This window comes from Lepisma saccharinum, chromosome 28, assembly GCF_977018435.1.
Source record: "Lepisma saccharinum chromosome 28, izLepSacc3.1, whole genome shotgun sequence".
Taxonomy (NCBI): Eukaryota; Metazoa; Arthropoda; class Insecta; order Zygentoma; family Lepismatidae; genus Lepisma; species Lepisma saccharinum.
In genome coordinates this window covers 21,336,802-21,349,199 of record NC_139256.1, presented here as the reverse complement: position 1 = coordinate 21,349,199, position 12,398 = coordinate 21,336,802, and the positions used below count along the sequence as shown (strand labels likewise).

Sequence of the window (12,398 nt, the reverse complement as noted above, 5' to 3'; positions counted from 1 at the left end):
GGAGGAAAATACAAAAAGAGAAAGGATAGTGACACATAAGATTGCAAACTAGAGAGAAGAAGAGAATCGTAGGCCCTGCAGCCTAGGTGAATATATTTCGTTCATCTTTAGGTCACCTGGAGGAGATTCTCTGCCCAGGCCACTGAGTGTCAGTGACCCCCTGGCCTTTCTAGCCAAACCCAAATATCCATGACATCAAAGCTATTTTTTTTGTAAATCACAAAAAACAAATTATTATTTGTAATAAATTATCACTACAATCTCACCATTCGAATTGCATGAACATTTTCCCAATATCTCAAGGGGGGAAGTGCCTTCTGTTACCCCCCCTCTTTGCGGGCGCCCTTGCATGACCGTAGTCAGGAAAAATTTTCGGGGGGGTTCATTCAGAATTGTTCCCATGGGCGTCGCCAGAAATTTGAATAATAGAAACAATAATTATACAATAATAATTAAATATTATAATAAAGAAAGAATTTTATTCCATAATAAAATAATAATAGAAAAAGCTCTAGAAGGTAGATGCAAATTTTAGTCTAAGGTTTTGTTGTTTAACCTTAAAACTTAATTTGTGGAATTTTGAAAAGTGTTGAAACAGTTATTATCTTTAAAAACTTAGTGCGGTGCATCGATTGTAACCTCAATCACGAACGTAACGCACTACGAAACTGGAGATCCGAGGTTTGAAGTCCTATCAAGGGGGATTTTCGACTTTTATTGGACAGGGAATTTAAAAGTTGGAAAGGGAATTTTCAGTCAATATTCCTTGTGACAACACTGGAAATACAGCAGCCATGCGCCCTTGCTATTGAGCTCAAGAAGAGGAGCAGTGCTCAAAAGAGTGTGACCCACTCCTCTGTCACGACCTTGAAGGCATTGGCCATCCATGTGTATCAATGTGTCTGTCTTCCCTTGTTGCCTTCTTACTGAGCACTAGTCGTTAACTTATAATTTCATCAGGAAATAGATGTTATCCTTTACTTCCTTGTTATTAGCGCTTATTTCTTCTTCTCGAAGGTTAAATCAGTTAACCAATCACACTTAACACAAGTTCAGAGCCATGAACTTGCCATTGTGACGTCTTAAGCACGTTGGGCTGTTAAGTTCAACTTCGACCTTCACGTTAGAAAATAGAAGCTTCTGTGTTCAGTTCTTAGTGAGATATCAACAATTTGGATCACGCACAAGAATCATGATGTTTGTGAGTGTCCATTCATCATGTCATCATTCATCCCCATCTTAGAAAATTAGCCAAAAGTGGCACAAAAAGCGAAGTAAAATAAAGCAAATCAATCAATCAATGTTGTCTGGACGATATAACGGCCAACACTACTTGTGGTCCTATTTTATTTTATCAGCTTCTAGCAGTGGCGGCGATTGGGGGGGGGGGCACTTTTCGCCACTTTTGCCCCCGCACTATGCTAAACCTTATATACAAAGGGAAATGTACTGTCTTTGCTCCCCCAGTTTTGGCATCTTGCACCCCCCGGGTTTGGAAGCCAATCGCCGCCACTGGCTTCTAATTAAGGTGGAATCTGATGAAGAGTGTGATTTCTATTTCCATTAGGGTCATTTCACGTCACTTTTCTTCGACTTTGCTTAATCGCTACTATGAAGATGAATTCTGCTGAAATTGTTATGGGCATAGGCAGTGATACATCCATGCTTGACCTGGGTTCGAACCTGGGATCTCTGACTTAGTAATAGATCACGCTGACCACTGCGCCTCGGAGAGCGGTGAGAGTACATTGATTGGTTGTTTTTATTTCACATCGCTTTTCTGCTAGTTTTAGCTAATCGATAAGATGAGGATGAGTTATGATATGAATCACACCCATGACAGCGCATAATACAGCCATAACAAGGATTGTACTGGTTGTAAGATCAAACGCCAGAGCCTCGTTAGTCTGCAAGAGTGCAGTCCAGGGTGTACCATTTGGAAGAAAGGTTGGCATTTGGGTGTTTTGAGAGTGTCCCCCCTTACACCCCACTTTTATAGAACAAAAAATCTGGTTAAGATAACTTGGTTGTTGTGGAATTTCTGGTGAGTGGGAAGAGTGATAATTTGCACCAGTTGTGCATTTTTTCAGTATCGTCTGAATGGGCACTGCTACTAAAAATAAAACTAGACTGGCCGAGATAGTATGAATATATCTCCATGTTGCAAGTGGAAGCGGTTTTAGAAGGTGATTATGAAGCTGGACACGATGTTTGAAAAATATGATGAATAAGTATTTACAGAAGCCCATGTATTCCTTATGGGTAATCAACTTCAACTTCAAGTTACGGCTAATCAAATAGGAGTTTCGACTTTTCCTACGACTCAGACATAGTTCAACATGTCCTTTTCCCGTCCATGTACTTTTCTACGTCATTGGATGTTTGATATTCCCGAGAGAACGAAAACAATAAGAGTTCCATAAACGTAATGCATTTCTCCTTGCCTCCTACAGCCATCCTGGCAGTGTTGCCAAACCCGATTTGCATAAAGGAGCTAAATTTAACCTGAAATGAAGCTAAAGTTGACTTTCAATTAGCTACATTTCGGAAGGCTGGATAAAGTGCCTACGGTAATTTTAGTTGTCAAGGAGGGTGAGTGGCGCTGGTATTACCATTTTCTTACGTTCCCCGGTTTATTCTTAATTGTTCTACTTACTTTTATTCCTCGACGGCGAGTATGAAACTTATCAGCCTACTTTGAAGCCCTCAGTTTGTGGGAAATCAGATAAGGATAAGTTTACGTAAACCTTACTAACTCTCGTACACAAAAAATATATTTATATGTCAGTTAATGTTAATATATTACACTTGCACTAGCAATTAAACTCCTTATTACAAACAAAATTGTATTAAGATCATAATTGTTCTTGACTACACAAATTAACACATTCACATTTCCAAAATCACTTCCATTATCCAGCAACCTTCATAATATCTCTCTCCTAACAACCCACAATCAAATGTTTTAAGGTTAGTCCATAACCATAACAGACTACCCAATTGAACAAAACAAATTACGTCATCATAGATAATTAACATATTAAACACTTAAAATGATACAATAAGTGGGTGCGTATCAAGTTTTCACCGTCTAGATCCGGCAACATCGCCCATCTCAATAATCTATTGACGATCGTATGAAATCGAATATAAAAGATTCCCGGATAACAATATTGTCATCTTCACCTCAGCCAGGGCGCTATATAAAAGTAGCTGGGGAGGTAAGAGGGGATGGTACGACGCAGCCAATAGGACAATATCACATCACGTGCATCGCTCATGGCAAAAGTTGATCTATGTTGGCCAAAGCTAGTTCTGGCATCATTGTGGGGCAGGGGCCGGATGCCACAGTTCACAGCCAAACGAGTGCACGAAAGAGCCAGATCTGGCTCCAAAAGAGCGAAGTTGGCAACAGTGCTCCCCAGCTGCCTCAGAGAGAGGGACCTGGGGGAAATTAAGGAAAGACCTGATTAAGAGCGTGATTTCGTTTATGCAGATTCTGATTAAAGAAGACTCGGATAGAGAATATGAATTCGTTGCAGTCAAATTGATTTTTAATCGATTTGGTTAATTTACTTCGTTTTCTGCCCCTTTCGGCTAATCGCGAAGATAAGAGAACTGAAGAAATTGATGAAGGAGCACTAACAAAGAACATCCGTGCGCATGTAGGGTTGGCGTCGTAGCGCCCTGCGCTAACCACCAAGCCACGAAGGTCGGCAGATTCTGGTTAAGCAACAGCCTGGTTAAGAGAGTGATTTCGTCTAGATCTGATTCTGGAGAAATCCGATGTATTTCGTTAAGCACTAATCTTTTGATTCATTTAGTTCATTTAGAAAAAAATCTGGTTAAGAAGACATTTGATTTAGCGCTAGATATAGTTTAAACAAATTCCAGAAAGAATTGTTTACTGGAGATTTCAATTAAGCAGGCTGCTATCGATTTCGTTAGGACAGGAAATATGAGAATGCCTCTAGCATTACAACACACTACCACATAACTCTGCAATTCATTCATCCACCTTAAAGCCGCAAATGTAAGTGATACTCCTGTGAAACAGATTCCTTACGTATAGCCTTGCATTGTGCGAGTCATATTATGTCGTATCCACCAACAATTTCCCACGACAAAGGAATCCAGACGGTAGAAAGTGCTTGAAACTCCATAAAAGAAACAATTTACTTGTTGCAATTACATTCATATCCTTCCCAAGGATACTAAGGTGTGACAAAATTGCATTGCGAGTGCTAATTCACTATCTCCTTCAAGGTTACGGAAATATCCATGTCATTTGCTGCGTGTCTTTAATAGTTATTGCTCCAGAAGAAATCCAACACATGTTACAAAGCATTTCCAACGTGTAAAATGAGAAAATACCTTACTTAATTCGACAGGATGATTGATGGAACAGATTAGCGTTGATGCAACTACTAACATACAATAGTACTATCCAGCGGCGGCGCCAGGATCTAGGGGTGCTGAGGGGGTGCGGAAAGAAATTTAGTGGGTGCGATTCTGAAAATATAGAAAACATAAAACACGCATGCAACCTTTCAAAACTGGGGGAGCAAGGTGCCAAAACGGGGAGGGGGGCAAGGACAGTTTACTATCCCTTAATAGATAAGGTTTAGCATAGTGCGGGGGCAAAAATAGCAAAAAGCGGGGAGCAACTACACCCCTAATCGCCGCCTCTGATTAACATAAATTACTGACTGAAATGAAATTATATATGTGAAATATAATAACTTTAGATTTTCATACCCTCCCCATAGACATCCACGATATGTATTAAGTCTTATACTCCAAGAAAGTGGTCGTATAGTCAGTGTAAACATTCAGATACACTTTGCAGTCATATTGAACTATGTAGTGAAATAAAAGTAAAAAATAGTAAAGTGCTCCCCTGTGCTTTGCACCACGCCATGAAGGCGTATAGGGGATGTGGGGTTAGGGACCCACACTTCCTTGATCTCGGCCGAGCTGAGGATGATGTGATCAGCATCACGCCCCTGGCCGCCTTTACCCGCCAGAGTTTCCTCCAGGTACCCACTTTATACGACGCTGGGTGGGCACTGGAGCCGCTTGAACAGGTTGAACCCAGGTCTCTCGCATGGTAGTCAGACGCCCTAACGACTGAGCTACCGCGGCTACTATGTAGTGAAATGCAAAATAAAATCATCCTGGCCTTAAAAACACAATTTTTGAATCTTTTCAATGTAACCAATCGAGGTACAAAATACATAGTACATTACACCTTCCGTCTGCCACAGGACAAAACGCGAACAGCACAGCAACTATGTCATCTTTAAAATCCCTTCTGCCGCACTATCGCCAACAACGAACTGTAAAATATCTTCGTAAACATTGGGCCTCTTCCTAACAGTTTTTGAAATCGCTTGAAATGGTACGTTTACTTGACATGTTACGTGGAACAAATACATAGAATGTATTAACAAGAAAACTACCATTCATGTTACAACTCGCATTAAATAAGTTCCCGATCACGACGTGGTCAAACCTTGAAAGCAGCTGAAATTCTTGCTCCAGTGCGAGGAAGAACAAGCAGGCGGAAAATAAACAGTTTATCAACAATGCAAAAAATAAAATAAAAACATAACTCACATTAAGCTATAGGCAATTATCAAAAACCACGAACAGACCACTTTAAGAAACAATAGAAGAAAAAATTCATAACAACAATGCTGACGAAAGAAAAAAACGGCGCTAATCTTTATAGAGGTTGCCGCCAGTGCAGAAAAGTATGTACATCGGCACCTCTTTCAGTGCTTGCCTGTTGCATACAATAATAACGATCTTACTTCAGTGCCTAACATTCGGCGCTCAATATGACGACAGGACATAATATTACTTATTAATGTTATTGTTTTCAGTTGAACGTAGGGGGTGCTGAAGGGGGTGCAGAAGAAAATTAAGGGGCGCGCAAGTTAACATGTAGTTAAGTAGCTAGTTAAAGTCTAATCGGGTGATGATCACTTATACAACAATACTGATATCCATCCATCCATTGTTATTTGCGGTTCAGATCTTAGCTATGAATGGTAATTGATATTACAGTACCATTGAATATTTAATATGTTCCCTGAATCATAAAGTTCTCCCTTATTTAGTAACTATTCGGGTACCAACAATAAACATAACATAACACTTGAGGTTTTCTATAAAGAAGCATCGCTCCCGCCATCTATTGTGATTTAAGTAAAATTCATTGTACTGCGCAGCCATAGGCACGTCTAGGATGCTACAAACGCATTAATTTTTAATGGAACCATCACAACCCAGAAGTGTCCATGACTGTACAAGCCTTATCTACTTTTCCAGCACTTCCAGCTCAAGACACCCCAGCTTCAAATTTATAATAAATGTCTCCAAAACACATTCTGGGTTTTTTTTGTTGTTGGTTATGATGGAGGTTCTATGTTTAACAGCGGCGAGTTGCTATGGCGTACCCTAAGATGCAAATATATGTAATGGTCACCGGCAATAAAAATGGGTCACCTATACTCTGTCCCAGCTAACTGTGAAGCAGGTAAACAAAAACAAGTCTCTGCGCAAGTAGTGACGCCAATGAACACGTGAGAGGGAACGGGGCTACGTGGAGTGGGGGAAAGCGACTACAGTTACCAGTCTTTCCAGCAGCGTGTACTGCTTCTCTCTGGCTAATAATTTCCTTCGCTTCTCTGACGCTATGCGCCGCCTTGCTCCACAGTTATCTGGGACAGGGTATAGGTATATCCTGCATGGTGTTATGTGTGTTGCCTAAGTCTACGGCGGTAGTACGACTTGTTATTCAAAATTTAAAATCCACTTATTGCCGTAGAGGTAGGCAACACACATAACACCATGCAGGACATAGGTGATCCATTTTTTTTGCCGGTGACTGTATGTGGACTAGTGAGAAAATATGCATACAAACTAAGAAGTGGAGACTCACATGCTTGTGGTCATAATTTTCCTTCACGAATTCCTGGCTGCGTTACTTATACGCGTGCTTCCCCGATGGTGTAGTACAGTGCTACAGTGCAGCATGTACAAATCTCTTTTAAATAAAAAAGTCTAGCTAAGAATTTTGCGTTCAAGTATGTCGACACTTTATGTGCCAGTATCTAAAGATGATTTTTTATTGCCTTCTATTCGTGGTTTATTTACTTTTTCATTCTAGAGAATCCAGAGTTCGAATCCCAGATATGGCTAACTTCATATACAGGGTGGGCACAAAGTCCCTGGCAAAGAGCAATGTCTGCATGCTGGCCACCTATCTGTGCCATGTGTACCGAAAAAGGTTATATTTTCTGTGATTTATTAAATTATTACTGTGCTACGTTTCTGCATATTTATTTTATTTTTTTTTAAGTAGAAGAGCAAGCAAACATTTTTGTAGGGTTGGCAGAATATGTAAATTTTTGGACTATTTTTAATGTTCCGCTCAAACTTCGAAACTGGACATAGGTATATCATTGAGGAAATCGGGCGACTATAAGGACTACATTTATCTGAGGTTTCAAAAATATGTGGAATAAAACAGTTGAATTTATAAAGTAATATTTTAATGAGGTGAATTTATTTTACAATAAAAACATTTTTTATGTGCCGACACACCGATGATGATGGGGGAACTTCCAGATGTTGTTAGGAAGGCTGCTGACAACGTCATACAAAGAGCAGTCGACGCCATGTGGAACCTGAAAACAATAAAGAGAAAACTTTCTTAGTACAAATTGATAAAAATGATTGTGATACTAAACGAGTTCTGGAGGAAGATCTAATCTTCCGAGAGCTAACGTCACTCTAATCTTCACGAATAAACCATGAATAAGTTTATACATGAAGATAATAGTCACGTTGGCTCTCGAAAACTCTTTCTCCAAAGCCTATTTGATCTTGGCCAAGATAACTTGTTTATAATACAGTATCAGAAAGATTTTAGGATGTGTTTTAGTATTGTGTGAAGTTATGTCCAAAATTCTCGAAATGTCAAGCTTATTTTACTGCAGTTATTAGTTTATAATTTTCTGCAGATTACCAAGTGATTCAAACCTAATATATTTTGCCCTCAATGGTAGTAAAAATCATGTGTAGTATTTATGAATATATACCCCCTCTATAGTTGTACAGGCGAACTTGCATGACAAGTAGATTATGTTTAAAGTTCTATCTTTATGTCAATAAGAAAAATCACCAGTATTTACGTCTTGTAGTCCCCGATTCAGAACCTTACACTAGTTTCAGAATCAAACTTCATTAAAAAAAAATAGAATTATTAGCGTAAAAACTGTCCAGATCTTTCCCTTAAGCATTCTGTGTAAATTGTAGCCAAGCTTAATGGAAGAAATTCTAACTTTTTTCAATGTTGCAAGGCAGTTGCAGTTCGTAACAAACATTGGCGGAAATAGTGTTTGAAAGTTTGCAACGGACGCTACTTACGTTTAACCGTAGTAAGCATATCCCAATCCCTGTCCGTAGCCGTAGCCAAGACCGTATCCACCAAGACCGTAGCCACCATAGCCGTAAGCTGGGTAGCCAAGGCCATAGCCGTAGCCAAGTCCGTAGACTCCTCTCTTCTCCCTGTTAGCCTCCTGGGCGAAAGCAACAGCCAAGACGGCGAAGAGGACGATAAGAGCCTGGAATTAAGAAGTACTTTGTTATAGAGAGAAGCAAAAACAAGACATAGCATATTAAGTTAAGAATTGTTCTTAAATGTATTTATGTTCGTGATTTGGAATCGTAGCAAAGGCGTTGTTGTCAATACGGTTTGTTGATATTACGGGCAGTGGTTGGGGTTTTTCAACTAATTTCAAACTCTGGTGAATATCCTGTTGTCTTTGCTTTGGTTTCTTGGGAACTTATCCCGATTAACCACTTGACAGTGCCCTTAATATCTTACAATTCAAAATGGAAGAAAATTGTGTCGAGAATCATATGGTTAAGCATATAGATTTAAAGACAAATGAAAGAGGTAAGAATTTTTTTAAAAATAAATAGAATCAGTGTTGCCACTAATACTGAATATACTTAAATAGCCTTTCCGGTAACCTATCTTGTAACACTTATATTTTTGCAGTAAAACATTGCAGTTTTCTGTTGTTACAGTAATTTTCAAAAGAAAAGTTGCCTTTAAGTCCACGTAGGCTAATCAACAATGGATCTATAGTTTAAAGTGGGATCCGAAGCACCACGTGCCTCCACCGGATATCAACCCGAAACTCTTTGATTACAAGGCGGCAATGTTTCTGCTAAGCCATCGAGGAGGCCATGCAGTAATTTTTGTATCACAGTTGGGGAAATGGTAGAAACAATAGTGTGATAGTGAACCACTTTTCTTATGGCAAAGAATAATATATATAATATAGTTCACCTTAAAATAAGGGAAGAAGAGTCTCGAAATGTTCTTGCTATAGGTCTTTTCTACTGTTACGGCGGGCGCTCTATATGCTGGCAAGGGAAGTGGGGAATACGCAGCAACCAAGAGCGGTGGCGCCGAAAGTTACGACGTCGAGGGGAGGAACTACTACGTGAACCTCGTTCTACAGGCTGCTGCGTTTCTTATCGCGCTGGATTGGTCGCTTCCCCGCTCCACTTCCCTTGCCAGCATATAGAGCGCCCGCCGTAAGACTGGAGAAGAGCTTTATAATAGAGAAATATTGACAATAGATAATTCTTAATATGATGAACTGCTGTGCCACAAGATATAGCTACTGAGAACTACAACAGCAATGGGCAATTCACGACTGGGTATTGCTGTACCAGTACTCGAAGACAAATTATTGCATACTTCAGACGGAACTCAACAGCCTAGAGATACAGTTTCCTCTTGGGAAACAGATACTTACCAAGACCTTCATGTTGAGAGTTGTGGTAGTACCTTCTTGTTCTGGTAAAGACGGTGAAGACCGGACAGACCCTCTGCCTTTTATATTCGTCAGGTGTCCTTGTACTTGCTCCAAATAGTCGCAATCGGCTATTCTTGTTTTTGCCTCAGCCTCTAGGCCACTCTCACACGCCTCCCGGTTCCTTGTGCCTACGGAACGCATGGCGTGTGGGGCTCGGGCGACCTTCACGTTTGGCCGCTTCCGCCCCCCTCCGCGGCTACGCACTTTGGAATTGGCGAAGGAAAAGAAGCGGAAGTTCTAGCAAGAGAAATTCCAACCCACGTGGAGGCATGGTTCATTACGTGTCATCTGGACAACAGCTATGATTCTTGAACATTGTCCATGTTGCAAATATAGATATGCTGTCATTACTATCGAAAGGATTTTAAGGTGCAGCACCTTTAGCTGTTTTCATACCGATCGTTTGAGATATGTATTTTAGGAAGTAAAATGAACACACTTTGTTCATTTTTCCCCTTTTTACCCCCTCTTTTATGCTTCAACACCTTTTTCCTTCCTTTTCTTTCAGGTTTTGTTAAAAAAGTGGACAGAAAAATAAATGATTTTTACTCTTCTTGAGTTACATAAAATTCCATAGTCTTATTTTGCAGAGCAGAACGAGAGCTATGAAATGGTATAATATAATCATTGCAGCCCCCAATAGTTCACAAGATAATGTAGCAAAACCCGCGCGAGAAAACACAACTTCAACAAAACCTATTCGGCAGAACCACAGTTCTCTACGCGGTCCGCGCCAGTTCTCTATGCGGTTCGCGCCAGTTCTCTCTGCGGTCCGCGCGCATTATGTACAGAAGGTGCAGAAAGAGAGAGCATTGAGTGAAGGCATTTTATCAACACCTTTTTTTGCCCCTTTTTGAGAACATTTTCAGAACCTTTTTTCACCCTTTCCCGCCCATAATTTTGCACCTTAAAATCCTTTTCCTAGTCATTACTAAACCTTCTTGCTAATAAGCTGTTCCCAAACTGTAATTGGTTGAATGACGGAAGTTGATCGGTTTACCGCGAAGTATTACCTCGCCAGCATTTGATACACCGAAGTTCCCGGGTTCGAGTACCGGCCTGGGCATGGGTGCTATTTGTGAGTGCCCCTGCATCAATTCCATCATAGCATCCTTATTCGTCGCTCACCTTCGTGACGTAGTAGTTATCACGGCGCGCTACAACGCCGTAGGTCCCGGGTTTCAATCGCTGTCCTGAGCATGGGTGTTTCATGTGCGTTTGAATTCGTTTGAAATGAAGTTTAAGTCCAATTTATGCACAAGAGGGCTAATCGGAACTGGATCTACAGTTTAAAGTGGGATCCGAACCACAGTGCAATGTGCCTCCACCAGGTGGCAGCAGAAAGTGGCAGAAAAGCGACGCTAAATAACAGAAATCAAACCAAGAACAATTCCTGCTGTTAAACTTTACATAAATCGAATTATATCTACATTTTTAACTAGGTAGATGCATTTATACCCTATCCCTTCATTTTCGATATTATTGTTTAAAATTTCACAATTAATCACGACGAATATTATGGTAAGCATAATAACATTTGGCCAACTTTTACCGAAAAAAATGTCGCTACGTTCTTTTCAAGTTTGTAAAATATAGCACTGGTTACTGACAAGAAGTTATAACTATCCCTTAAAAATTACTGGACCCAGCATACGTCACAATCCAAGGTAAAGATTTACAAATAAAACAGAGATGAAATTTTCATGAAGAATAGGAACATGGACGTCCAGTAGGGTTAAATGGAAGTCAACCAAAAAGTACATATTTCACGCATATAATTTCACTTCAGTCACAGGAATATACGTGAATTATTGCAAGAACGTTGCAGGAACATGTTAACTTCAAACTGAAGAAATACTTTTTTGAGGGGACATTACTATTATGGGGGGATGTGCCTCGCTTGCCCCTTCCTGGAAAAAAAATTCTGCGGACGTCCATGAATAGGAATAATTTATCCATGTAATTGCATGTTTTAGAACAACTTCTGTCGTCATCCGTCGCGGAGTATCCTATTGGGTCCCGTATTTGATTTACGGCTTGGACATGGGTGTACTTTGTTCATGTCCCTCGTCGCGATTAGCCAAAAGTGCCAAAAAAGCGACACTGAATAATAAAAATCAAATCCAGAACAACTGCTGTTAATCATTTACTGAAATCGAAATATATCTACTTTTTAAGTAGCTAGATGCATTTTTAAACCTACTCCTTTATTTTTGATACTATTGTTTAAAATTTCACAATTGAGCACGACGAATATTATGGTGAACATAATAACATTTTAGTTTAGCGTCATCACATTATGTGCTAAAAGAAAAGCTTGATTTTTCGTACGCAGTAATAGTCAGTCCCATGCGTAATCGACTTCAAATATTTATTCGCTGTGGAGCATATCCTGATCTCGTATCCTGTTCAACTGGCAAACACAGCGACGTAAGTGGGGCGTTTACGTGACCTTAAAAAAACTAAAGACAATTCAAGGTCATCTTCAATATG

The 12,398-nt window shown here is 40.0% G+C and overlaps 2 long non-coding RNA genes across 2 annotated transcripts in view; both read right to left on the bottom strand.

Annotated features, from left to right (window-relative positions):
- LOC145980638 (uncharacterized) overlaps nt 1-12,398 on the bottom strand; it is a 64,972-nt gene that overhangs the window by 52,433 nt on the left and 141 nt on the right. The gene's annotated exons all lie outside the window — the stretch shown is intronic.
- LOC145980823 (uncharacterized) lies at nt 7,552-9,922 on the bottom strand. Its single transcript, XR_014440893.1, has 3 exons — nt 9,846-9,922; nt 8,440-8,636; nt 7,552-7,697 (listed from the first exon to the last, which is right to left on the bottom strand). It is a non-coding gene; the product is annotated as an uncharacterized LOC145980823 (long non-coding RNA).